Source organism: Rana temporaria, chromosome 3, assembly GCF_905171775.1.
Source record: "Rana temporaria chromosome 3, aRanTem1.1, whole genome shotgun sequence".
NCBI classification, from domain to species: Eukaryota; Metazoa; Chordata; class Amphibia; order Anura; family Ranidae; genus Rana; species Rana temporaria.
This window is the reverse complement of record NC_053491.1, coordinates 119,791,192-119,817,480: the sequence shown is the minus strand read 5'-3', so window position 1 is coordinate 119,817,480 and position 26,289 is coordinate 119,791,192. Positions and strand designations below refer to the sequence as shown.

At 45.5% G+C, this 26,289-nt stretch overlaps 1 protein-coding gene across 1 annotated transcript in view; it reads left to right on the top strand.

Moving 5' to 3' along the window:
* The first annotated feature begins 9,884 nt into the window (after positions 1-9,884).
* MEST overlaps positions 9,885-26,289 on the top strand; it is a 72,159-nt gene continuing 55,754 nt past the window's right edge. Inside the window, exon 1 of the mRNA XM_040343329.1 lies at positions 9,885-10,001. The gene's annotated coding sequence lies outside the window, so the exon portion shown is untranslated. The remainder of the gene's footprint in view (positions 10,002-26,289) is intronic.

Sequence of the window (26,289 nt, the reverse complement as noted above, 5' to 3'; positions counted from 1 at the left end):
GTCACGAGTAGCCGAAAGAAGCCGAATGTCGGTGCGGCTCTATACTGCGCCTGCGCACCGACGTTCGGCTACTTTCGGAAAATCGGGACGCGATGGATGCGACCGTCGGAAGCCTGTCAGAAGACTGTGAATCAAAATAGGAACGCCCAGTCCCGCAGCCCATACCCGGAAGCGGCAGAGAAGATGTATCTCTAAAACAGTAAGTACAACTTCGATTTAAAAAAAAAAAGAGCCGATTCCCCTAGACAAAATGAGCAGGAATCTAAGGCTAAAAAATCTTATTTCCGGGTGAACCTCCACTTTAAGAACAACTGGCGTTTGTGTTTTTTTTTTTCATTTGTGCTCTTGCAGATCGTGTGCAGAAAGACTAACCTCTCTGCACCATGAGGTGAACAAGGCCTAAAATGTTATCTGCGCCCACACTGTATGGAAAGTCTCCCCACTGCACCATTCCCATGTTTATTGAGGTTGGGTAACCATGCTTTAACAAGTTAAATGTACAAAGTGTCAGTTTACCCAAACAGATATTTTCTTCTATTTGTAGGGAAGTTGAGCTCTGTATTTATGTTATAAAGAATGTAGCATGAGAAGTGGGAGAACCCAGAGGTGGCTGATAATTATAATGGGGAAGCCCCCAAGAGAATGATCGTGGACAACTAAGATCACTAGACCCAGCTCTAATGATATATTGGGTTTGGGTGAATTGATCCTTTGGTTATGTAATGAACCCTAAAATCAGCTGTGGGTACATTTTCATTATTTTACATAAATAATAATATTAGGCTTTTGTATATTCATTGGAAAGTAATATTCAAACATATCAGTTACAGTCCTTATTAAAGCTATGCATTCCATGTGCTAGTTGTAGTTATTACATGGTACCGTCTTTTGTAACTTACAGTAGAGTTCCAGCTAAAGCCTTGTACACATAGGCCGAAATTGTAAAGTTCGTCAGGAAGTGGCTGAATTTCGGCACGTGTGTACAGTTGTCTGTTCTACAGAAGCTGGTCTTATTACTGGCTTCTGTCAAACGGCCTGCTGGAAAACAGATTTGGCATCCAGTCAACACTGGTATCCAGTGGCTGCGAGTGCTGATCGGTGTGTACCAGGCTGGAGTGACTACTGACAACGGCTGCACCATGGGAGCCTATTCGTGACGTCATCCAGCTTTCATAGCCATTGTCGGGACTCTCTCCATTCCCCTACAGCTGCTGCTGACTAATGCAGGGGATCATGTGGAAACTTTCATACACAGGTTAGGTATTATCGGTGCCGGGAGGGGGGGGGGGGTTGGAGGGGGGGAGCATTTTTAAGACTGTGCTTTAGCTGAAATTCTACATTAAACTTGCCTTTTAGAATGGGGTATAGGTTTAGAGCAGCCAATATGCATAGATCTGTTTCCCTGTGGGCACCTCAGGAACTCTTATTGCCGCTATTACTAAACTAGGGTGTACCACACTTGCCAAATATACTTGATGTATTTGTGAATAATTGTGTGACAAGCAGTCCAAAGCTTACCTAAACACTCATTTATATAAATTGAATTCTGTTTAGTCACATATGACTTGTATTTGAGTAAAGGAAAGATAGTGCTGTTATCCATATCGGCCAAACAAGTGTTAGCTTTAGGGCTCATTCACATTATATGCATTGGGGAGCTTTACCCAATGCACAGACAAGGCAATTTGCCTTATGTTCTTAGTTCATTTAGGTCATGTTGGTGTGCGGCGAAAAAAAAAAAAAAAGTAGTACATGCTGCATACCGTATATACTCGAGTATAAGCCAAGTTTTTTAGGCCATTTTTTTGTGCTGAAAATGCCCCCCTCGGCTTATACTCGAGTCATCTTTTTGTGCTTAATCTCTCAGACTTTGGGGATCCGGTAACGACCGGCATTAGGTCCTCTGGACCCGAAACTTGGCACACGTGTAGCCCCATTTCTTATCTACAAGTGTGAAAAGTTTGTTGTCTGGGAGACCTATGGCTGGGGAGCACCGATTTTTCAAAGCCGGGCACCCCTTCCATAGACTCCCATGTTAAACGTCAGCCTAGTCATGGGCACAGTGAGGCATGCACATGGACACAGTGAGGCATGCAGATGGACACCCTAGGCTTATACTCGTCAATAAGTTTTCCCATTTTTTTGTGGTAAAATTAGGGGCCTCGGCTTATATTCGGGTCGGCTTATACTCGAGTATATACGGTATGTATGCCTTGCTTTATTCCACATCACAAAATGCCACAGTGTGTAGAAATGAATGACCTTTTATTTTGTGACATTTAAACAAGTAAAAAAAAAAAGTAGCAATAAAATTGCACCACCTATTCACAGCGCACATCAATAGGTATGCTTTATACAGAGCATAAAGTGTACATGCTGGTGTGAATAGGCCCTTAAACTGCACTAGAGAAGTGAAACATGATGAATTAAAATGTGGATGCTGTGTCATGTGCAACACATAACTTTACTTAAGGTTTTATGAATTGGACCTTGTGTAATTTACTATGATGTATCTTAAAATATATTTCCTATGGGTAGTTTATGTATTAAAGAGGAAACTCGTGTAATATAGGTCTACACTCCGAGTGTGCAATGCACCTTTTTTTTTTTTTTTTGCCATTTAATACTGTTTAGCATGGTGGCTCAGCATTAGAACATACAGTAGTGTTCTGTAAATAGGTGCAAATGGGATGTGCAGAGTTCAGTATCCATATCAACCAATCGGTAATCGGCAACAGTGGTGAAACCAGATTGTCTTTGACTCGCTTCACTTTGCACATGCTTGTTGCTTTTGTTGAATAAACTTAATTGAAGGATTTCTTAATTAACAGGATCTTTGAATAAAGATGGCCTATGTTCAGTAGTCCTGTATGATCATCTTTGAAATGTGCCAATACCTTACAACCAGCTGCATACAAATATCAAGCAAGTTGACTGAATGGTCGTTGAGCACATTGCTTTTTAAACTCATGGTGGATCACATTGTAACACATGATGGAGAGAGGGGAAAAAAAATACAAGTTCCCATATGATGTCACCCTTATTAAAAAGAATTGTTGACATTGATTTTGGATGAATTTTCATCTTGTTCTCTTCATATACTACAATGTTATTTTAGTTTTTGATGAGTAGGGGACTTGATTTTTGTATTTCTTTCATGTTTCTACACTACATACTTATTTTATTATACAAGGTACTTTTTTTATTCATTCATTCACTTCCAGGTCATAATTTTTGTGGAAATATTTAAGTTACAATGGTAGCCTTAACTTATTTGTAGCATCATTTTTGCAACTTTGTCAATATTCACAGTTCTGTATTTTTCATGCAGAGCATTTTAGCCCTCCATTCACACTTGAATGGTTTTAGGTGATTTTGAAGCATTTTATTTTGCACGTCCGAATGCACATTTTTAAGGTTTTTCTGTGTGGTGTCTTGTGCTATCTGAGCGCTTGAACCATGCCTGCTATGCCAATGTCTTCCCAGGCCCTCTGCCACTTGCTACAGTTCTTGTAATGGACATCACGGGGGGTTCTTATGGGCTTTTTTGCCAGGTGGAATAAAGCATTTACATCCTGTGTGGACACTCCTGAATGCTTCATTTTGTTTACAGGTGTTAGGTGCTAAATGCTAAAACTCTTGTGTTGTGCCTTTTCAGGCAACCTAGTTAAAGTCTATAGGGCCAAAAATGCGCGATTCTTTAAAAAAACTTTTCCATATTAGAAGTAGCAGCACAATGCAAAGGTATGAACGGGCACCATTGTATATAATAAGAATCTTCATGATGAGTGTTGTCGTTCTTTGGGAAATGCACACCAAGTTGCTCAGGTGTGATCTAAGGGCTAGCGTGCTATCATTTATCCCTATGGCACATGTGATTTCCTGAAAAACACACAAGATGAAGTAAACTAGACACCGTACACTGAAACATTTGGGTATAAGGGCCAGTCCACACTATAATGCAGTGCGGGAGACGTGCGTTCCCGCACCACATTCTGATCCCAATGCCTTTGTGATCTTCTGCAATGGTCAGTTCAAGTCAACGACAGCCCAAACGCATTGCGTTTCCCGCACCTGCCCACATTGGTTTGCATGGTACAAAAGTACAAGTTCAAAAAGTAGCGCAGCATGTAAGGTGTGGTACGATTTCAGCATGTTCAAAATGAATGGGGCTGAAACCGTGCTGCACAGAACTGCATGTGAAGCGCTCCTGTGCGCTTCACATACAGTGCCTAGTGTGAATAGGCCATAAATGTAGCCTGAATTAGTTTACAAACATGAGGAATGTGCCTTTTTTTTCATGGAATTTATAAACCTGCATGTTGGTTACAAGCGGTACTTCAGACCTAAAATACATGCTAGTTTCTGAACTCTCTGACTTTTTTTTATGTGTAAAACTCATGAGAAAAAATATTTGGGATCACAGTCATCATTTGCTGTGCCAGGGCATGTCCAAAGTAGTGACTTGGTAGGTAAAATCAAGTGCGTTTCCATGATGTAAAATGTCCTGTTATGGAAGCAGGCCTGTAGGAAGAGAAACCTTATTTTGTGAATGTTTTATTGTTTTTAAATGTTTATTTTAATAAATTACACCTGCTGCTACTGGAGGCAGTGCTGACTTTTGTGTTGTCCTATTTATTATTATTATTATTATTATTTATATACAAAAGGTCTTTAAAATATAAAAAAAAAAAATATTAAAAGCTAGAGTATTTTCTATGCTGTCTATTTTACAGGAAATAGAGTTGTGAAGGCAATACAAGTTGAAAGGGTCACAACTAAGCTTATACAAAAAATATTAATAAAGGCATACCCCACTACCAAGTACACAATGGGAACAGAGAATGTATGTAAAACGAAAAATGTACTTGGCGTGAAGCAATACATTTTTTTTTTTTTTTTTTAAGTGTTGCCAACCTACCAGATTTAAATTTTATTGACACAACACCAAAAATGTACTGGTACGGCCATGTTTTTACTGGAATTTCCAAAAGTTACAAAACTACAGTTTTAGGTGCAAATGTCAGTATTTAGGGCACAAACAAGTACAATATGCAATTGGCGACATGATGTAAGGTAGATATTAAGGCAAAAAAAACGGTTTTCTTATTTTATTTTTGACGCACATGAAATTGACTCTAAAGCCTCGTACACATCACGGTTTTCTCGGCAAGAAACAGCAAGAAAACTGCTGGCAGAGATGAAATAACCCTCTCCTGCCTTATTGCTAGGATTTTGTTAAGAGACTCCCAGTTGTTGCTCTTCACCTCCATCATAAGAGACAGCTCTCAAACTCACGGGAGCTACTGTGTCACGGGAGAACAAGAGCATGTGAGGGGTTTGAATCGGAGAAAAAAAAAAAAAGCTCACTCCTTTGATGGTAAGGGGCAACAGTAAAATCTGTGATGTCCTAGCAACATGGCAAGAACGGGATGATGCAATCTCTGGGAGTTTTTCAATCGGGCTTTAGGAGGCATGTAAATGGCCTACACCTATAGCAAGGACATTATTTAACCTTTTATCTACAGAAAACTTGACTTAATTGAACTCTTGACACCAAGATCTAAAAACAGATTGAACGCTTGATCCCAAGATCTAAAAATAGATTGACCTCTTGACCTTCAAAAGCTAATAATAGATTAAATTCTTGACCCCAAGATCTAAAAAAAAAAAAGATTGACCTCTTGACCCCACAAAATCTAATAATAGATTGAATTCTTGACCCCAAGATCTAAAAATTGACCTCTTGACCCCCAAGATCCAAAAATAGATTGACCTCTTGACCCCAAGATCTAAAAGTAGATTGACCTCTTGACCCCAAGATCTAAAAATAGATTGACCTCTTGACCCCAAGATCTAAAAATAGATTGACCTCTTGACCCCCAAGATCTAAAAATAGATTGACCTCTTGACCCCAAGATCTAAAAATAGATTGACCTCTTGACCCCCAAGATCTAAAAATAGATTGAACTCTTGACCCCAAGATCTAAAAATAGATTGAACTATTCACCCCAAGATCTAAAAATTGAATAAATGCTAATGCTATCTAATCTGTAAGATTAGATATGAATGAGCGCCTCCTGAGTGGGATATGTAAATACTATAGTAAAAGGTACGATCATCCTTGAGATTAGAATAATTGGATCTAAGGTCTCTGAATCAGAGAACCAAGAGGAGGAGGGGGCCAAATAGGACTATTATGGTACTGATACAAAGGTAAGAAGTGGAGGTAAATATTTAAAACAAGAAATACATTTTATTTAAACACATGTACTCCAACATGTGCTACCATTGCTATCAAGACAGGTAGGTCTTTCCACACATGTGTCCCCCTGGCTACTGTACGGGACCCTGTTTGGTTGCGCCTACTGTCCTCCTCTGGCGGGATCTTTTAGATTTGCTCCTGATGAAGCGGTACACACTACGAAACTAGTTGAGACTGGCATAACCTTCAACCCATCGTGCTGTCCCCCCCCCCCCCCCCCGAGAACCTCTATTTTGGTGTTGTAGATGGTTATCACCATTTTAATTTTGTATTATCTTTTGTCTGTGTTTAAATAAAATGTATTTCTTGTTTTAAATATTTACCTCCACTTCTTACCTTTGTATCAGTACCGTAATAGTCCTATTTGGTCCCCTCCTCCTCTTGGTTCCCTGGTTCGAGGACCTTAGATCCAATTATTCTATACTGTAAGATTAGATGTCCATCGCATTCCCTCCTCTTACATTAGATGTTAAGAGCCACCCCACCATCGGAAGTAAGAAAGTAAGGGCCTGGAGAAGGGCTGGAGATCTCCTGCAGCAGCAGGAAAGGTGCGAGGGCCACATGAAATGGCCTGGAAGGCCGGATTCGGCCCGCGGGCCTTGTGTTTGACACCTGTGGCATAGATGATGGACACCTCACCAACATGACACGTTCCCTCCTAAGTCACAGTGCCAGTTTCTTTCCACTCCCGGCTTGCCTTGCTACTGTCACAGACCTGCACAAAAGGCTCCGGCCACTCCACTCGGCTCCCTCTGCCAGACCCAGCCTCCACCAATGCCGCCCAAACATGCTTTAGCAGGCACTCGGATGGTCTTGGCTAGCTCCGGACCAAAACTGTGCATGCACAGTAACGAGCCGATGGTCACAACCATTTTTTTTTTTTTTTTTAATGGCAACCATTTCCTGTTACTGGCATTTCCTGGCAGGAGAATGTAGAATGAAGTAGAATGAAAACTCCTTCAAGCGTTAACCAGAAGCTGCTAGAAGTTACAAGACTGCTCTAACTGCTGATGAAAAAAGGTATTTAGTAGTTTTTATTTACTAAAATAGCATTTCCATGTTCTGTGTACTGTGGGAGACCAGATATAGTGAATGCAGGGTCCTGGGTTTAGTAACCAGGGCCGGCCTTTGGGGTGTGCGAGCTGTGCGGCCGCACAGGGCGCCATGGGCAACAGGGGTGCCGTGCGGCCATCACAGCTCGCAGAATGTAAGTCGCAGTCAGTTGCTCACATGATCACATGGGACCCGATAGTACCAATGTACCAGACGGCACTTTCAGGGGGGGCGGCAAATTGCACAATGTCTTGGGGGCGAGAGGCGAGGCCACAGAATTAGCTCGCACAGGGCGCCTGAACACCTAAGGCCGGCCCTGTTAGTAACCCTTTAACCCCTTTCTAGCTAGTTTCATTAGTATAGTGTACAGTATTATCACTGATCACCTTATTACTGTCACTAGTAACGTCAGTATCAGTTAGTCAGTATCCTTCAAAGCCAGTGTCAGTTAGTACTAGATTTCCCACCACACTATCACAGTCACATTATAAGTCACTGATCACTGCCATTACTAGTATAGTGTCTGTATGGATCAGTATCTCGATCACGATCAGATCTATACTAGTGTCTCCAATAGTATACCGATAGTGTCCCCAAAAACGCAGTTTGGTTTTTACCAAGGACATGTAGCAGAATACATTTTGGCCTAAATTTATGAAGACATTTTCAAAATGGCCGCTCTTTTTTTCGTTTTTTGTAAGAAAAAAGAAAAAAAAATCCAATAGTAATCATCAAATGCCACCAAAAGAAAGTTCTAATTGTATGAAAAAAATTATATAAATCTCATTTGGGTACAGTGTTGCATGACTGTGCAATTGGCAGGTAAGTAGCACAGTGCTGAAGGGGGTAAAACCTTCCAGAGATCAAATGGTAAACCTGGAGATCAGATTTACAGATTTTTTTTTCCTGGGAAACAAGGCTGAGGGTTTGCTATTCGCTGCCAGGTACGTACATGATACGGACCTGACAGTGGGGGGGGGGGGGGGGTTCACACACAATCCGGTTCCTGCAGCCACCGGGATTGTGTGTGAAACTAACAGGCAGACTCTTACCTGTCAGGCGAAAGCATTCAGGCGTCCCCCTATGTGGTGAAAAAAATAAGTTAAGTAAAAAAATAAAGTTACACCCATAAACCCCCCAAAAAAACGTGGATGCCCCCCAACCCAAATATACACACACACACATGAACGTAAACGTACACATCAGGGGCACCTACATGTGAATACGTCAAATGCGATTCGCATGTTACATATCGCTGGGCATGCTGAAATGAGAGCAAATTTTCTACCACCAGACCTCCTCCATAACACTAAACTGATACCTATAGGGGGCTTTTAAAACGTTTGCAAACTGGTAATTGTTCTTCTTCGTTGATGTGCGCAGATGAGGCTGCACTGATGGGTGGCATTGATGAGGCGGCACTGATCAGGAGGCACTGATAAGGCTGCATTGATAGGTGGCACTGAAGGGTACTGATGGGCATTGATAGGTGACACTGATAGACAGCACTGATAGGTGGCACTGAATAAAAGCACTGGTGGGCACTGATAGGTGGCATTGCTTAGCAGTATTTATGGACACTGGTAGGTGGCACTGATGAGGCAGCAGTGGCTCTCTGTGTGCAGGACCGATGTCCCGTTTACACAAGCCGGTAATCTGCTTTTTTTTTCCCCTCACACTGTCAGCGTGAGGAAAAAAAAGCTGATTACTGGCTTTTGTCTACCATCACTTGATCAGCTGTCATTGGCTAACACCTGATCACAAGGCAAGGGGCCAGGATCGGACCCTTACTCCGATCTGTGATCAGCCGAGGCTTATGGACTCGCTGATCACAGAGCGTGTGGCCCGCAGGGGGCGCCCAGGCAGCTCATGCACGGGAAGACGTACATGGAAGCCCTCCAGGCAATTTAGGCCCCCGTTGTAGCCATCTTTCGGCTATAGCTTGGGTGCGAGGAGGTTACGGTTTGACATGTTGGGTGTCTATTTACTCTGTGCAACCTCGTCACTTAAATTTTACCAAATTTGGGTAGTTTATTGCATTTGTTTGCCCTAATATTCATGTTAGTGTGTTTTTAACCTTTGCGTTAATAACGTGTGACATAAAAAATTGCAACTACCACTATTTTATTCTCTAGGGTGACTACTTTCAGAAAATATAGAATGTTTGCTGGTTTTGTGTAAACTTCAGACGTAAAAAGATTTTTTAAACATGTCTGCAAAAAAAAGCAAAACTGCTTGTTGCAGCGAAAAGGTTCTGTGCTCTTCCCCATACTGCTGTGCCAAGGCCAGAATGGTCTAGAACAGGAGGACAGGTATGGTCGCTGACAAAGCCTCCATGAAAACATGTGGTGAATTATTTGAAATAATTTTTGTTTAAAAAGTCCCTTGGCCATGCAGTGAATCTTTCCTTTCCCTCATGACTGGAATATCACTTGGTTTAGAATAAAGTTCTTGTTGTGCTGATATGTCCTGCGCCGTTGTCTGCTCGCCCTGTCACTTGCTGATCTTGTATGTATATGATCAGAATATATCATTTTGCCAGAAAGAAAGATGGCCGCCCGGTTGTCTTATTCCATGTTTCTGTGCTGTTCCCCCTCAGGCACGCACACATAAGGAAACCTTACTGTAGTCGCGGGAGCGCGCTGGAGTTGGTATTGGTAGTATGATGGGAAGTTGAGCGCAGGTAAGAGGGGAGCGAGGTGTGCGAGGATTGGAGTTCGGGGTGGGCGGCACTGATTAGTGGAGTCTCCACATGTGACTCCTCCATGTCTGTCTGCTGTTACGAGCAGGTCACTAGATGTGACAATATAGCGGGGGCACTGTATAGAAGGGCTAGGAATCCGGCTGTTCGTATAGGAGGAAGTCATCGGGCTCCTTTCACACTGCACCCCCCCTTCTGTGTACACCCCACTTCTGTGTGTGTACGTTACACCCCCCCCAATTCTGTGTGTGCACGTTACACCCCCCCCCCAATTCTGTGTGTGCACGTTACACACCCACTTCTGTGTGTACACCTTACATCATACACCCCACTTCTGTGTGCACGTTACACCCCCCCCCCAATTCTGTGTGTGCATGTTGCACCCCCACTTTGTGTGCACACGTTACATCATACACCCCACTTCTGTGTGTGCACGTTACACCCGCCCCCCCCCCCCAATTGTGTGTGTGCACGTTACACCCCCCACTTCTGTGTGTGCATGTTGCACCCCCACTTCTTTGTGTGCACACGTTACACCCTCACTTCTGTTTGTGTGTACACGTTACATCATACACCCCACTCGTGTGTGTGTGCACGTTACACCCCCCACTTCTGTGTGTGCATGTTGCACCCCCACTTCTTTGTGTGCACACGTTACACCCTCACTTCTGTGTGTGCATTTCTGTGTACACCCCACTTCTGTGTTTGCACGTTACATCATACACCCCACTTCTGTGTGTGCGCACATTACATCATACACCCCCACATTACATCATACACCCCACTTCTGTGTGAGCATTTCTGTGTACACCCTGCTTTTGTGTGTGCACGTTACATCATACACCCCACTTCTGTGTGTGTACACGTTACATCATACACCCCACTCGTGTGTGTGTGCGCGCACGTTACACCCCCACTCGTGTGTGTGCGTGCTCGTTACACCCCCACTCGTGTGTGCGTGCTCGTTACACCCCCACTCGTGTGTGCGTGCTCGTTACACCCCCACTCGTGTGTGTGTGCTTGTTGCACCCCCCACTCGTGTGTGTGCACGTTACACCCCCCACTCGTGTGTGTGTGTGTGCGTGTTACACCCCCACTTGTGTGTGCGCACTTATGTGTACACCCCCACTTGTGTGTGTGCATTTCTGTGTACACCCCCACTTGTGTGTGTGTGCATTTCTGTGTACACCCCCACTTGTGTGTGTGTGCATTTCTGTGTACACCCCCACTTGTGTGTGTGTGTGCGCGTTTCTGTGTACACCCCCACTTGTGTGTGTGCGTTTCTGTGTACACCCCCACTTGTGTGTGTGTGCGCGTTTCTGTGTACACCCCACTTGTGTGTGTGTGTGCGCGCATTTCTGTGTACACCCCCACTTGTGTGTGTGTGCGCATTTCTGTGTACACCCCCACGTGTGTGTGTGTGCATTTCTGTGTACACCCCCACGTGTGTGTGTGTGCATGTTACACCCCCACTTCTGTGTGTGCATGCGTTATACCCCCCCTTTTGTTTGTGTGCACGTTGCATCATACACCCCTCTCCTGTGTGCACCCCCACTTATGTATGTGCACGTTACACCCCCACTTATGTATGTGCACGTTACACCCCCACTTATGTATGTGCACGTTACACCCCCACTTATGTATGTGCACGTTACACCCCCACTTATGTGTGTGCATGTTGCACCCCCACTCCTGTGCGCATTTCTGTGTAGACCCCACTTCTGTGTGTGCACGTTACTTTCTGTGTATGCGCACATTACACCCCCCACTTTTGTGTGTGTACACCCCACTTTTGTGTGTGCATGTTACATCATAACCCTGTGTGTGCGCGCGCACACACGTTACACCCTACTTCTGTGTGCACGTTACACCCTGCACCCCATTTCTGTGGGTACCCTACACCCAACTTTTATGGACGCTTGTCATGACGGTGTGCAGTGTATAAGCAATTTTTCTAACCTCTTCAACACGGGCAAAATCCTTTATATGTACTTTTTTTTTTTTTTCTTCTACAAAATGACTTGGGAACCCCCAAAGATAATGTATATCTATCGCACGGAGGCCCTGGGGAATAAAATGTTGGGTGTTTTATCTCACACGATATTTGCGGAGCAGGTTTTCAAACACAAATCTAATCAGGAGGTAGAGTCCTAGATGGCTGTGACATTTGTGTACATCGCTGGACAGAGTGGGGGCTCAGGTAAATATTAGGGGGGCTGCTGCACATAGAAGTTTTATATCTTCTGTCTTCGGCTTTCTATATTCTTTAGAAAGTGAACATCATGTTAGAGATTTTCTCTTCTTGTTCAGCACTGGGGGTGGATTCTTGGCATACAGCCAAGATAGCTGATTGGAGGAAGGGCACCCCTTCCCCCCCCCCTCCACATTGGAAAAAAGAAGGAAGTAATGTGCAGAGCTCTGCTATGAGAAGGCAAGCTTTCTGCTAATCTATTTCTAGCAATCTGCTTGTTGGAAGTTATTAGGCTGACAGTGCTACGGAGCAGGAGAAGGCCACGGGATTCATTGCTTTGGGGAGGGATAAGAAAACGCTACAGATATGTGCCCAGCTCAAATTTCATGAATCGGGCTAACATCCACTTTAAACTGATGGTAAAGTCTTTTTGTTATTTTTAACTAACTAAAAAAAACAAAAAGCAAAAACATTGTTATACCTACCTGCCCTGTGAAATGGTTTTGCACAGAGCAGCCTGGATCCTCCTCTTCTCAGGTCCCTATTCTGTGCTCCTGGCCCCTTCCTCCCTGCTGAGTGTCCCCACTGCATGCAGCTTGCTATGGGAGCACCCGAGCCGAGTCACAGCTCAGTGTGTCCATTCAGCCCCGCCCCTTTCTCTTCTCGTTGGCTGACTGACTGACTTTGACAGCAGTGGAAGCCAATGAGCTGAGTCCCAGGCAGCCGCCACATTGCTGGATCTAGATGGGGCTTAGGTAATTATGAGGGGAACTGATGCACAGTTTTTTTTTCTATCTTCATGCATAGAATGCATTTAGATAAAAATCCTTCTGACTTTACAACCACTTAGTTTATGCAAAGAATCAATATTTTCTCTGCAATTTGCCCTGGCATGCTGTCAATCACTTTCTGAGCCATATCATGTCTGATGGCAGCCCATTCTTGCATAATCAATGCTTGGAGTTGGTAAGAATTTGTGTGTTTTTTTTTTTCCACCTGCCTCATGAGGATTCACCACAAGATCTCAATGGGATCAAAGGAGTTGTAAAGTCTCAAGGTTTTTCACCTTGATACACTCTATGCATTAAGGTGAAAAAAATTCCTACCCCCCACCACTGACACTCATTCCTACCCCCCACCAGCACAGCCACTCATCCCCCAACTCTGATGGGGACACCACTTGCTGTGGGGGGGGGGACTCTGATGGGGACACCACTTGCTGTGGGGGGGGGGGACTCTGATGGGGACACCACTTGCTGTGGGGGGGGGGACTCTGATGGGGACACCACTTGCTGTGCGGGGGGGACTCTGATGGGGACACCACTTGCTGTGGGGGAGACTCTGATGGGGACACCTGCTGTGGGGGGGGGGGGGGGACTCTGATGGGGGCACCTGCTGTGGGGTGGGAGGGGGAGTAATAAGTATGTTGGATTTAGTTATTGTGCACTTTTTGTATGTATATTAATTGATTTTATGGTACAGTGGTATTTTTTGCAAATGTTCAATTGTTGAAAATGTTCAAATTTTATGCACATTATATGCAACAGCAGTATTTGCACTGTAAACATTTTTTATTTATATAACGTGTGGGTGAACCTAAACTGTATCGCTATGCTGTGGTTCCTGTAGGCTTTGCGTGTGTGCGCGGGGGGTTGGGGGCCTCCATGTCTATTTTGCTTGGTGCCCCCAAATTCCTTCAAACGGCCCTGCCTGAACCTGATCGTTCCAGTGATAGGGTAGAGTAGAGCAGCTCCGGCCTTTGTCTTGGGTCCTCATTGGCTAGATTGATAGCAGCAGGAGCCGTTGCCTCCCCCTGCTGTCAATCAAATGCAGTGACACGGGGCTAAGTACTACGGTCTGTCACTGTACAGCAACAGTACTTGGGAGCACACCAGCACAAGTTCCCCATGGAATGTGGCACTCAATGAAGGGGAGGAGCCAGGAGTGCCATCGGGGGACCCCAGAAAAGGAGGATCTGGGCTTCTCTGTGCAAAACCCGGGACCCAAATTTTCAATGTTTTGTTCCCAAAGCCACTTGGTTATCACTTTTGCCTTATGGCAATGTGCTCCATCATGCTGCAAAAGGCATTGTTCGGCACCAAAGTGTTGGTCAGCTGTCTTTATGAATCCTACACTTGTACCTTTTCACACTTGTTCTCTGGTATGTATAAGGGGAACTGTTTGCAGACTTGCACTATGCACATTGTATGCACTCTGCCCCTATTTATTGCAGGTGGAAAAATCTCCTTGATAAGTTATACAACCTCTTTATGGTGACTATATCTGGCAGGCATCACAGTTGTAAAATGTAGTTCAACTAGATCTTCTTCTGAACCAATCATCTAAAACAATAGTTCTTAAATCTAGGGAGACCAGGGCCCAGGAGATTCTTCCAAGCTCTGACATGGCTGCGATCGACTGGTAGATTGCAATCGATCTGATGCCAACTCTAAACCTTCCCTTCTCCGTCCATAACGATCAAAAAGAAAAAGTTTAGGCTGTAGATGCACTTTAAATTTGTAACCTATTCTCATAAGAAGCTGCAGGACTGATCCATTAAAGCTGAAAAAAAGAAATGACATACTATTGCAGTCGAAACCCACAGCAACCGATCAAAATCGTATTGGCTTCCTGAAAAATACAGTAAAATCTGATTGGTTCCTCATAGTTACAAGTCCAGTTCTCTACTTTATTTTTAATTTTCCTTTTTTTAGGCCTCGTGCACACTGGAAGTCCCCTTCTTTTTTTTTTTTTTTTTAACTGCTGCTGAATGCCCCTGCATGTTGGCCTATGTGTCCATGGTTTTGGCAGAAAAAAAAAACAAAAAACGCTTGATGCACCCAAATGCGCATTGGCGGGTTTAGTGCTTGAGCGTTCATTAATTTCAATGGCCAGTGAAATTAATTGATGCCCAAATGCCTGGCACATCTGAACACGTGTCAGTATTTTTTCTGCCAAAACTGCTACCAGGAAGCAAAGTCCAGTGTGCATGAGGCTTTAAGCCCCTTTCAGATGTGCGGACCGTATGTCCGCATTTTCATCCATCCGTTGTGGATGAAAACGGGACATACATTGGTCCCTATGTGATTGCGGGTGTCAGTGGATGACCATCCGCTGACACCTGTAATCACCCGCCTCCACAATGATCCGATTTTTTTCGGACGGAAGAAAATCCTATTTTTCTTCCGTCTGGCGGATCGGGTGAACACTGACATACAGTCCGAGTTCATCCGAGCGGAGCGGAGGAAAGACAGGGCGGTGCCTACACAGTGTGCGGGGACCGCCCTGTCAGCCGACGGCTCAGCTGGGATTTTACGGAGGATCCCCGCTGAGCTTGACGGACACACGGAGGTGGATCATTACTGATCCGCCCCGTGTGAAAGGGCCCTAAGTCCCTGGAGCAGACATTATTGTACAGCGATGAATACAGACTTGCAGTGAGCAATTTTGAATTGGGTATCAATGAAAAAAGTAATCGCTGGGCAGACGGCAGAGAAAACATTTTAGGATGAGGACAGTGTTCAGCTCCACAATAGATAAAAGCCCTGGATAAGAATGCTAAAGTGCATACCCAAAACCCCACACATGCCCCTACAATAGATTGCATGCTTCCCTGCCAGCCTACCATGTGTGCTGCAGTTCATCCAAACATGTTGGCTGCAGGAGGCTTCTGTGTATTTTCAGCACAGCTTTCTGCTGGTTATGCAAATGGGGCTCCACTGTACTGTCATCAGCTCTGGTATCCCTCATGACCATGATCTGCATTCTCCTAGGTTTCCACTGGCCCCCAGAACAAAGGCAAAACCAAAAGGCTGCTTCAAGCCAGCCCCGGCTGCTGCCCTGTACTAGTATGCAAGCTGGCACCTGGTGTGCATCACTGTCCTGGCACTGTCAGGTAGCCAGAAATGGTCATACCTCATAATATGGTTTTGATAACTGAGCTCTAAAGGTAAAATAAATCTAAAGAAAATGGTATACTGTGTATCCAACTTTAATGTTGACTATCCATAGATGATGATTTAAAAGCCTTTACAGAGGCGGTCTAGTTACTGCTTGTATTCTGTTTGTGGTGATACGTAGAAAGATCGCTGTTTGCATGTGTGCGGGACCGATGTGCGCATTTGCCTTTGCAAACAAAGGTGGGGAGCCGGAATATATATATTTTTTCATACATTTTATTTTTACACTGTTGCTATGTCTGGGTAAACTGGAAGTGATGTGAGGTCGTTGCTTCTGGGTTACTATGGTGCAGAGCCATTCAAAGTCGATCCCAGCTTTGTTCGCCTGTCTGGCAAGCTGTGGGCGTGCTGGCTGGTCACACCGACTAGTAGCTCAGGTCTACTGGAGGGACGGGAGAGCCTGAGAGAACTGTGAAGAAGGGGAGGAGGAGGAGGGGGGACCGACCCCCCCCCCTCCCGCTGCTTTTAAAAGCAATTCAGATGCTATTTAGCAGCTAGGATTGTTTTTACAAGGGAGCTAACTGACGGTTCTAAAAAAAAAGGGGGGGGATGCAGGCATCATCCAGTATAACCACTTGAAGTCCAGCGACGTTATGGGTATGTTGCTAGTTGGAAAGTGTTTCATGAAGGTGAGTTGGAATGAGGGGAAGAAAGCATTTTCCGTAGGTACAGCAATGAACACAATGAATGGGCCTATGTGCCCATGCAAACATGGCTGCAGGGAAACCAACATAGTGTTAACCTAGCCTTTTGGGGATTTAAGAACCAGAAAATCCACTAGCACTTTAGACGCACAAGCATTGTAATGTGTCCTCCTATTGGACTCTCTAAAGCAGGGGTCTCAAACTCAAATTACCTGAGGGCCACAAGACAAGTTTTCATATGCCATGGGGGGCCGCATGCAAACTTTCAAACTTCAAAAACAACAGTACTGGTGTCAGCGAGCGCATTATTACCCCCAGCACTGGTGTAAGTCAGGGTTTGACAGATTTGCTTGGAATCTAGGAGCCAGCTAAAATAGTTAGGAGCCAGAAAACGCACCCCGTCCCGACGAGCTTGCTCGCAGAAGCGAACACATACGTGAGCAGCGCCCGCATATGTAAACGGTGTTCAAACCACACATGTGAGGTATCGCCGCGATTGGTAGAGTGAGAGCAATAATTCTAGCTCCTCTGTAACTTAAAACATGCAACCTGTAGTTTTTTTTAAACGTCGCCTATGAAGATTTTAAAAGGGTAAAAAAGTTTGTCGGCATTCCACAAGCGGACACAATTTTGAAGCGTGACATGTTGGGTATGAATTTACTCGGCGTAACATTATCTTTCATAATATTAAAAAAAATGGGGATAACTTTACTGTTGTCTTATTTTTTAATTAATAAAAGTGTAATTTTCTCACCTCGTCTTTTCAGGACAGCACCTGGAGAGAGCGCAGCTCCACCCACTTCCCAGGAAACACCGCAGTCAATGCTATAAATTCCGCCCCCTTCCACCATGGCCTCAGATGTAGTGTTTCCTCCGGCCATGGTGGAAGCGCTGCAGGGAACCAGGGGTGTGCTGTTCTCTCCCCAGGCGGGGAAGGTGGATTGTGTGTAAGCATACCGGTGTTTTAGGTTAGGAGGTGATCCTCCAGAGGCGGACTCGACTTCTCCCCTGACGTGCGGGTGAAAGTCGGGTGCTTCTCCTCTTCGGTCCGGCGAGGACAGAGGCTGCTGGAGGTCCCGCTCCCTTAGTCCGGGCATCGTAGCTTGCGGGGGGGCGGTCAGGTGCCGTCCTTCCCGCATACGAGGCTCCGGAGCGGAGGGCGTAGTGACGTCCTTTCCGGGTGGAGGCGGGACTTCCGGCGGCGCGTGGCGGCTTCCGGTTCCGGCCGCCTGGAACGCAAGAGGGGGAGTGAGCCTCGGCGGTGCTATTTCCGGGTCTCGCAGCGGCGAGAGGAACCCGGGAGATTTAAAAGAGCTGTCGCACGCCCGCAGCGTTCTGGGACCATGGAGCCAGAAGACGCAGCGGAGGTGGCGGGAGCAGGAGCCACAAGCACCAGCCCGGCCCAGGTAGGAGACCCAGCGAGGGTCAATGTACCAGGGTGTTGTTATGTCCCTCTTTTCTGCCCCTTCGGGGGAGGGGAGCCTGCCTCACTCACCCTAGTCACTTCTGTGGGTGCGTGTAGTTTTTTGGTACAGTGGTGATGGGTGCTGGTTTTTTATTTGTTCACTAGCTGTGTGCACTTGTGTGTTTTGTTGGCTGGCGTACAAAGGTTAAACATAGCGTTGTTGTCCTTTGTGTCGTTTCAGAAAGTTAAAGAAAAACTTAAAGTGGTAGAACCTCCTCCTTCCAAGAAGCGGTGTGCTACTTGTAAAGCTTCCCTTAAAGGGAACTGGACCAAACCTTTATGCAAAACTTGTATTGCGGAGATTGTCAGGGGGGAAGCCTCTACTAGTTCGGCCTCTGAGCAGACCACCGTCAAGGGAACGGGGGAGTTGCTCTCTTCATTTAGGGAGGAGTTGCACCAGACTTTCCAGTCTTTTCGCTCCTTTCTGGACAAGGGTCCGACTAAAGGATCTAAGGCCAGGGCCAGTACCCCCTCCACATCTAGAAGGTTAGACAGTGAGTCCGAGGAGGAGGAACCTGAAAATGCTATTTCAGGATCAGAGGCGGAGGATGAAGAAGAAAGGGATACTTCTTCCTCACGCTATAAACTGTCCTTAGAGGAGGTTGATGACCTATTAAGGACAATTCATTCTACCCTAAACATTAAAGAAGATGCGACTCAGCTGTCATTGCATGACAGGATGTACCAGGGTTTGGATGAGGTAAAACATCGTACCTTCCCGGTACATAAAGTATTGTCTGAGACAATTAAAAGAGAATGGAAGGACCCAGAGAAGGCACCCTTCTTTTCTAAATCTCTGAAAAGGAGATTTCCTTTCGATGAGGATCCAACGCAGGCCTGGAATAAAAGGCCTAAACTGGATGCAGCATTCTCAAAAGTTTCCCGCAATACGGACCTAGCTTTTGAGGATACAGGTGCCCTTAAGGATCCCCTGGATAAAAGAGCAGATAGCCTGCTCAAAAAAGCCTGGGATACCTCCTTGATTAATCTTAAACCAGCTATGGCATCCACTGTGGTGGCCAGAAACCTTGAGCATTGGCTGGATCAGCTCAAAGGTCATATCGAGGCCGGTACCTCTCGTAGAGAGCTTTTGGAGTCCTTTCCAGTCCTTATGAAAGCGGTAGGCTATATAGCGGATGCTTCGGCTGAATCCGTGAAGCTCTCCGCCAGATCCTCGGCGTTGATAAATTCAACCAGAAGGGCCTTATGGGTTAAGACCTGGCAGGGGGACACAGCCTCTAAGCTGAAACTGTGTGGGTTACCTTTTGAAGGAGACTTGGTTTTTGGCACAGGACTAGACACCGTCCTGGATAGGACGGCGGATAGAAAGAAGGCTCTTCCTTTAAAGAAGGTAGATTCGGGGCCCAAGAAAAATTTTCGTCCTTTTTTCCAAGCCAAGGGTCCTAAGGAGGCACAAAGAGGTCAGGGTGGTAGACCCTGGCGGTCCCAGAGGGGCCGCGGGAAGCCTGGGGTGTTGTTTCGCTCCCCCAGCCAACCTGCTAAGCCCCAGTGACGGTCTCCCAGCTGTGGGTGGTCGGCTCCAAGCCTTCCTTCCACAGTGGGCAGAGGCGACGTCCAGTCCGTATGTGCTCAAACTGATTGCAGAGGGATACGCACTGGAGTTTTCGGGAAAACCACCGTCGCGGTTTTATGTGACCCAATTGCCCAGGGAGCAAGAGAAGTCTCAGGCTATGCTGACATTAGTGGAGGATTTTCTCCAACAGAGGGTGATTACGCCAGTTCCCCAGAGAGACCAGGGGGAGGGCTGTTATTCCCATATATTCCTTGTAAAGAAGCCGTCGGGCAAATTCAGGTTAATTTTAAACCTGAAGGTCCTGAATCTAGCTATCCGGTACAAGAGATTCCGCATGGACTCTATATACTCGGTGAGAAAGCTTCTTCCCCTGGGGTGCTTTCTAGCTTCAATAGATTTAAGGGATGCTTATTTGCACGTCCCGATCAGGACTTCCTCCCAGCGCTATCTGCGTCTAGCCATCAGAACAGAGAGCGGAGTGAGACATTTTCAATTCAGAGCCCTCCCATTCGGCCTTTCCTCCTCTCCCAGAGTCTTTTCAAAGGTGGTGGCAGAGGCCTTGGCACCCCTAAGGCTCAGGGGGATTTCCATAATTCCATACTTGGACGACCTCCTGCTGTTCGCCAAGTCGGAGGAGCAGCTTCTCCTGGACCTGAGGAGGACCCAGGCTCATTTGGAAGGGCTCGGTTGGATCCTGAACAAAGAAAAGTCAAGTCTAGTGCCCTCCCAGAGGATAGTCTTTCTAGGATACGTTATAGACTCTGTTCAGGGGAAAATCTTTCTACCAGAAGAAAAGATAGAGAAAGTTCAGGCTGCGGTGAAGGCAATTCAGACGAATGTGCCGATTTCTGTGCGCTCAGCCATGTCCACAATGGGCTTACTCACGGCCTCCATTCCGGCGGTGCAGTGGGCTCGTCTCCATTCAAGGGGCCTACAACAGGTGATCCTTCAGAATTGGACCCATGGGGAATCCCTAGAGAAGAGATTCAGAGTTCCGTCTTCAGTGAAGAGGAAACTTTGGTGGTGGAGAAGCCAGGCAAATCTGCGCCTAGGTCTGTCTTGGTCCTTCCTCACTACAAAGGTCCTAACTACGGACGCGAGTTCGTGGGGATGGGGTGCTCACCTGAACGGGCAGATGGCACAGGGATCCTGGACGAGGGAAGAGTCCAGAAGGTCCTCCAATTGGAGGGAACTCAGGGCCATTTGGTTAGGGCTAAGGGCCTTCCAGGAGCTGATTCTGGACCAGCATGTCCAGATTCTGTCAGACAACGCCACAGCAGTGGCGTATGTTTCCAGACAGGGGGGCACGAGAAGCAGAGTACTCCTCAGTCTGGCCTTACAGACTCTGTCCTGGGCAGAGGTGAATTTGGCTTCCCTATCGGCAGTACACCTAAAAGGCAGCCTAAACATGCTGGCAGACTTTTTAAGTCGGACGAGGGTTCTGGAATCGGAGTGGTGTTTATGCCCGGAGGTCTTCCAAGAGCTAGTAAACAAGTGGGGAACTCCTCAGATAGACCTGTTCGCGGCCCAGTCCAATGCCAAGGTTCCGGTTTATTTTTCTCTAAACAGAATGGACCAGGCAGAGGGTCTAGATGCGTTAGTTCAACGCTGGCCCTTCCGCCTGTGCTATGCCTTCCCCCCGGTTCAGATCATTCCCTTAGTGTTACGGAAGCTTCAGGAGGAGAAGACTACTCTGATCCTGATAGCCCCATACTGGCCCAAGAGGCCTTGGTTTTCGAGTCTGTTGGAACTGGCGGTAGAAGACCCCTGGGTTCTACCAGTCAGAAGAGATCTACTTTTTCAGGGCCCTCTACTGCATCCAGACGTGAGTCGGTTAAGGCTCACGGCCTGGTTACTGAAGAGCTAATTCTTAGCAGGAAGGGTCTATCCAAACGTTTGGTAGACACGCTACTTAGTAGTAGGAAAGAGGTCACTAGGGCCATCTATTTCAAGACTTGGAAGGTTTTCAATTCTTGGTGTGAAGTTAAAAATTATTCTCCTTTGAATACTTGTTCCGTCTTGGAGTTTTTACAAGACGGTATGGATAAGGGTCTGGCAGCCAGCACCTTGAAAGCGCAGGTGGCGGCTTTGTCAGTGTTTCTAGAGAGACGTTTATCTCTAGAGCCTTATGTCATCAGATTTTTTAAGGCCTTAGCCAGGGCTAGGCCTTCCCCGTTTAAATTTTTCCCCAAGTGGGATTTATCAGTGGTCCTGGGGGGTTTGACTCAAAAACCCTTCGAACCACTGGTAGACGCCTCTGTAAAGTCTCTAACTTTAAAATTGGTGCTTTTGGTGGCGGTCACCTCAGCAAGGAGGATTAGCGAGCTTCAGGCGCTTTCCGTTTTGGAGCCTTTTTTGTCAATCTTCCCTGATAGGGTAGTATTAAGAACTGATCCGAGTTTTCTTCCGAAGGTAGTGTCAGTATTTCATAGGACGCAGGAAATAGTGTTACCTACATTTTGTCCAACTCCTTCTTGTCCGAAGGAGAGGGAATTCCATTCCTTGGATGTCAGGAGATGCATTAGACGCTATCTAGAGGTCTCTAGCGAGTTCAGAAAGGCGAATTCGCTTTTCGTTCTGTTTTCAGGTTCCCGCAAGGGGCATGGGGCTTCCAAAAGTACGCTGGCTAGATGGTTGCGCATGGCTATCCATGAGGCATACAAAGCTAAAGGTTTGGATCCCCCTCCGGGAGTTATGGCCCATTCTACTAGGGCGGTGGCAACTTCCTGGGCAGAACGGGCTGGAGCTTCACCAGAACACATCTGTAAAGCGGCAACGTGGACGAGCTTTTCCACCTTCGCTCGTCATTATAGGATGGATTTGCTCTCTGTGTCAGAGCAGTCTTTTGGCAGGAAGGTCCTGCAAGCGGTGGTCCCACCCTAGAGTAAGTACTCGGTTATCATCTCCAGGTGCTGTCCTGAAAGACGAGGTGAGAAAACCTTAGTTAGACTTACCGGTAACGGTATTTCTATGAGTCTTTCAGGACAGCACCGATAACCCGCCCTTTTATGATTAAAGATAATATATATATATATGCTAATGTGTGTAGTTTCTATGTTCTGCTTATCTAATTTCAGCGTGGCCGGAGGTACTCGTGAACAACTGAGGCCATGGTGGAAGGGGGCGGAATTTATAGCATTGACTGCAGTGTTTCCTGGGAAGTGGGTGGAGCTGCGCTCTCTCCAGGTGCTGTCCTGAAAGACTCATAGAAATACCGTTACCGGTAAGTCTAACTAAGGTTTTTTCCCAAAAAAGTGCGCTTGTAAGACCGCTGCGCAAATACGGCGTAGCAGAAAGTATTGCAACGATCGCTATTTTATTCTCTAGGGTGTTAGGATAAAAAATATATATAATGTTTGGGGGTTTTCTTTAGAGGGAAGAATATGGCAGTGAAAATAGTGTAAAATGACATTAGAATTGCTGTTTACCTTGTAATGCTTAACTTGTAATACCAACGGCCACCACCAGATGGCGCCAGCTCACATCTGGTGGTAATAACTTGTAATACCAACGGCTCACCACCAGATGGCTCCAGCTCAAAAAAAAAAAAAAAAAAAATTTTTTTTTTTTTTTTTTTTTTTGCTCCCCTCACTTCCACCCTGCCTGAGGGCCATTTATAACTGGTCCGCGGGCCGCAAATGGCCCGCGGGCCGGTACTTTGAGACCACTGCTCTAAAGCAATGCGTGGAAAACAAAGGCAGGTGACATAATCTAAGCTCAAATTTTGAGAAGTCAGCTGGTGAAAGCGGTTTCAGGGGTTGGGGATGAACAGCAGTAGAGTGTTTTAAGGAAATTAAAACCTGCATTGTTTCATTTAAAATGTGTGGAGACATTTATTTTGCTGCTCTTCATCCTGCTTCTTTGACTAGCACAAAGCACATCAAGGGTCAGCTTCACATAGGTCGAGTGTGAGAATGGCAGGTGCACATTGAGATCAACACTGGAAATCTCATTGGGTGGTATACATCTGCCACAATGTTTATTTGTGGCAGAACCCTTTGGGACCACCAAAATGGTCTATGGATCACAGGTTGGTGACCGCTGTTATAGACCTTGCCTTAGAGCCGGTTTACACAGGGGCGGCTTGGGATCCGACTTTAAGTTGCCCGACATGTCAAATTACATTGAAATGAATGAAGCCGTCTTAATGTACACTACTGAAGTCACTCCGACTTCAGAAAAGGTTCCTGTACTACTTCAATCCGACTTCTAGGTGACTTGTACCCATTGATTTCAATGGAAGTTGCCTCCAAGTCGGATCCCCGGTCTTAACTGAAGCAACTTTCTTGGCAAACCCCTCCCTCCCCACAGAGCCGATTACTCTTTGGCCACTCGCAAAGTCCCCTGTCCTGGAGGTGACATCAAGTTGCGCTGTGGTTCACGCTTAAGTCACGCTGAGGTCGCCTCGCAAAGTCGCGCACAGAATCGTGTTGCCCCTGTGTAAACCAGCTCTAACTGTCACATTACTTACTGGATTGACTTTAAACTATAACTTTATGAATTACATTTATAAAAGCATTACAATAGAACAACCTCATCACTATTATGATTTTTTTTTTTTTTTACAGTGTATCTATTTTACCCTGGTAAGAAGCAAGTGTTGTTTCATATGGGGCTGAACACATTTTTCCCTCTCAGACGTCGAACGGCCTGTTGAGAAAAAGCTTCTCAGTCAACCGCTGATCAGTGTATTCTGACAGAATACCCGCTATAAGAACACAATGGGGGGTGGTTACTAAAACTGGTGCAGTTGATTGGTTACTAGTCTCAGCTGCACCAGATTTGAGTGTACCAGCTTTAGTGAATCTCCCCCAATGTCTCAATGGGGAGGATTCCTGTATCTGCTGACTGATTAAACAAGAAGGGCTAATCTATGGCCATCTTTACTTCCTGCCTCTAAAGGATCTGAGGTTGCAATCAAATGACATCTGAGAGATTTTCGTGCCTGGTGTCAGCTTATCAGACCAGAGGATCTTGTTCCAAGTAGTACTGTGACATGGTGTTCTACGGCTTGCAAAACTTTTGGAAGGAGTGTGGTCTGTTTTGTCATTGACTATGTCAAAATTTCCTTTCATCAACCTGTACTTGCTATTTGGTGTTGGTGCAAGGCAAAATATTGTGTTTTGTGTGTGTGTGTAAAGCTTGGCTATACACTATTGGGATTCGTTTTAAAGTTTTTCATTTTAAGAATGTACTTTTGTTCAATTTTCTGATTGTTAGTTGGGTCAAATCAACATTTGTTTTCTACTGGACTGACAAGAAAACTGGATGGAAAATTTTTCCTAAACGGACAAATTTGTATGTAATTTTTGTTCATTCAAGTCCATGCACTCAAATGTTAAAAGCAAACTACATTTTGAATTATAAAATATTTGAAGTTGATCCTTCAACAACCCCTTTGGGCACTCTTATCACCTTTTTGGAGTTTGACCCTCAAAACAACTGTCTTAAGTCTATATCTGGGACCAGGCTGTACGCTGGCTGATTACATTCAAGGATATCCAGCCACCCAGGAATGTATCAGACAACCGAGTTCAGACACAAGGAAGAGATGTATAGATAGATATAGATATATATAATATATATGTATGTGTGTGTGTGTGTGTGTGTGTGTGTGTGTGTGTGTGTGTGTGTGTGTATATATATATATATATATATATATATATATATATATATACAGAAAATGCACTCACTTTGAAGCAAAATGGTATCGCTTAACACACTCCTAAAGTGTACAGGACGGAGCCGCACTGTCAGCATGCAAAACACCAACAAGATCAGGAACTCGTCAGTGTTTTACAGAACTCTTGCATAGGGATAGTGACCTCTCTTAACCTACATGATCGATTTTTTTTTTTTTTTTTTTTAAGCTCTAATGCCGCGTACACACGGTCCAACAACAAATGTTCGATGTGAGCTTGTTGTCGCAAAATCCGACCGTGTGTATGCTCCATCAGACATTTGCTGTAGGAATGGTTCTCAAATTTTCCGACAACAAACGTTGTTGGAAATGCCGGCTGTGTGTACAATCACAATTCAACACACAAATCCTACGCATGCTCGGAATCATTGAACTTAATTTTTCTCGGCTCGTCGTAGTGTTGTACATCACCGCGTTCTTGACGTTCGCAATTTCCGACAACATTTGTGTGACCATGTGTATGCAAGACAAGTTTGAGCCAACATTCGTCGGGGAAAAAAAATCCAAGTTTTTTTTTTATGTCGGGAATGTCCTACCGTGTATACGCAGCATTACTGTTCCCTGCTCACATAGGGACCTGGCATCACTACTGGAATACCTGCTGCTTCTCAGAGCATTGGCCTTTATGGAATTCTCAGGCGACCTTCTGTTAAGAGTTGGGTCTCTGGATCATTGTAGTCGGCATGTTCAGAAGAGCCTAAGAGGTGGTTTATATCTTTGATTCAGAGACCGTTTCTTAGGGGATTTGTTTTCTTCCCCCCTGTGTCTTTTCTCGT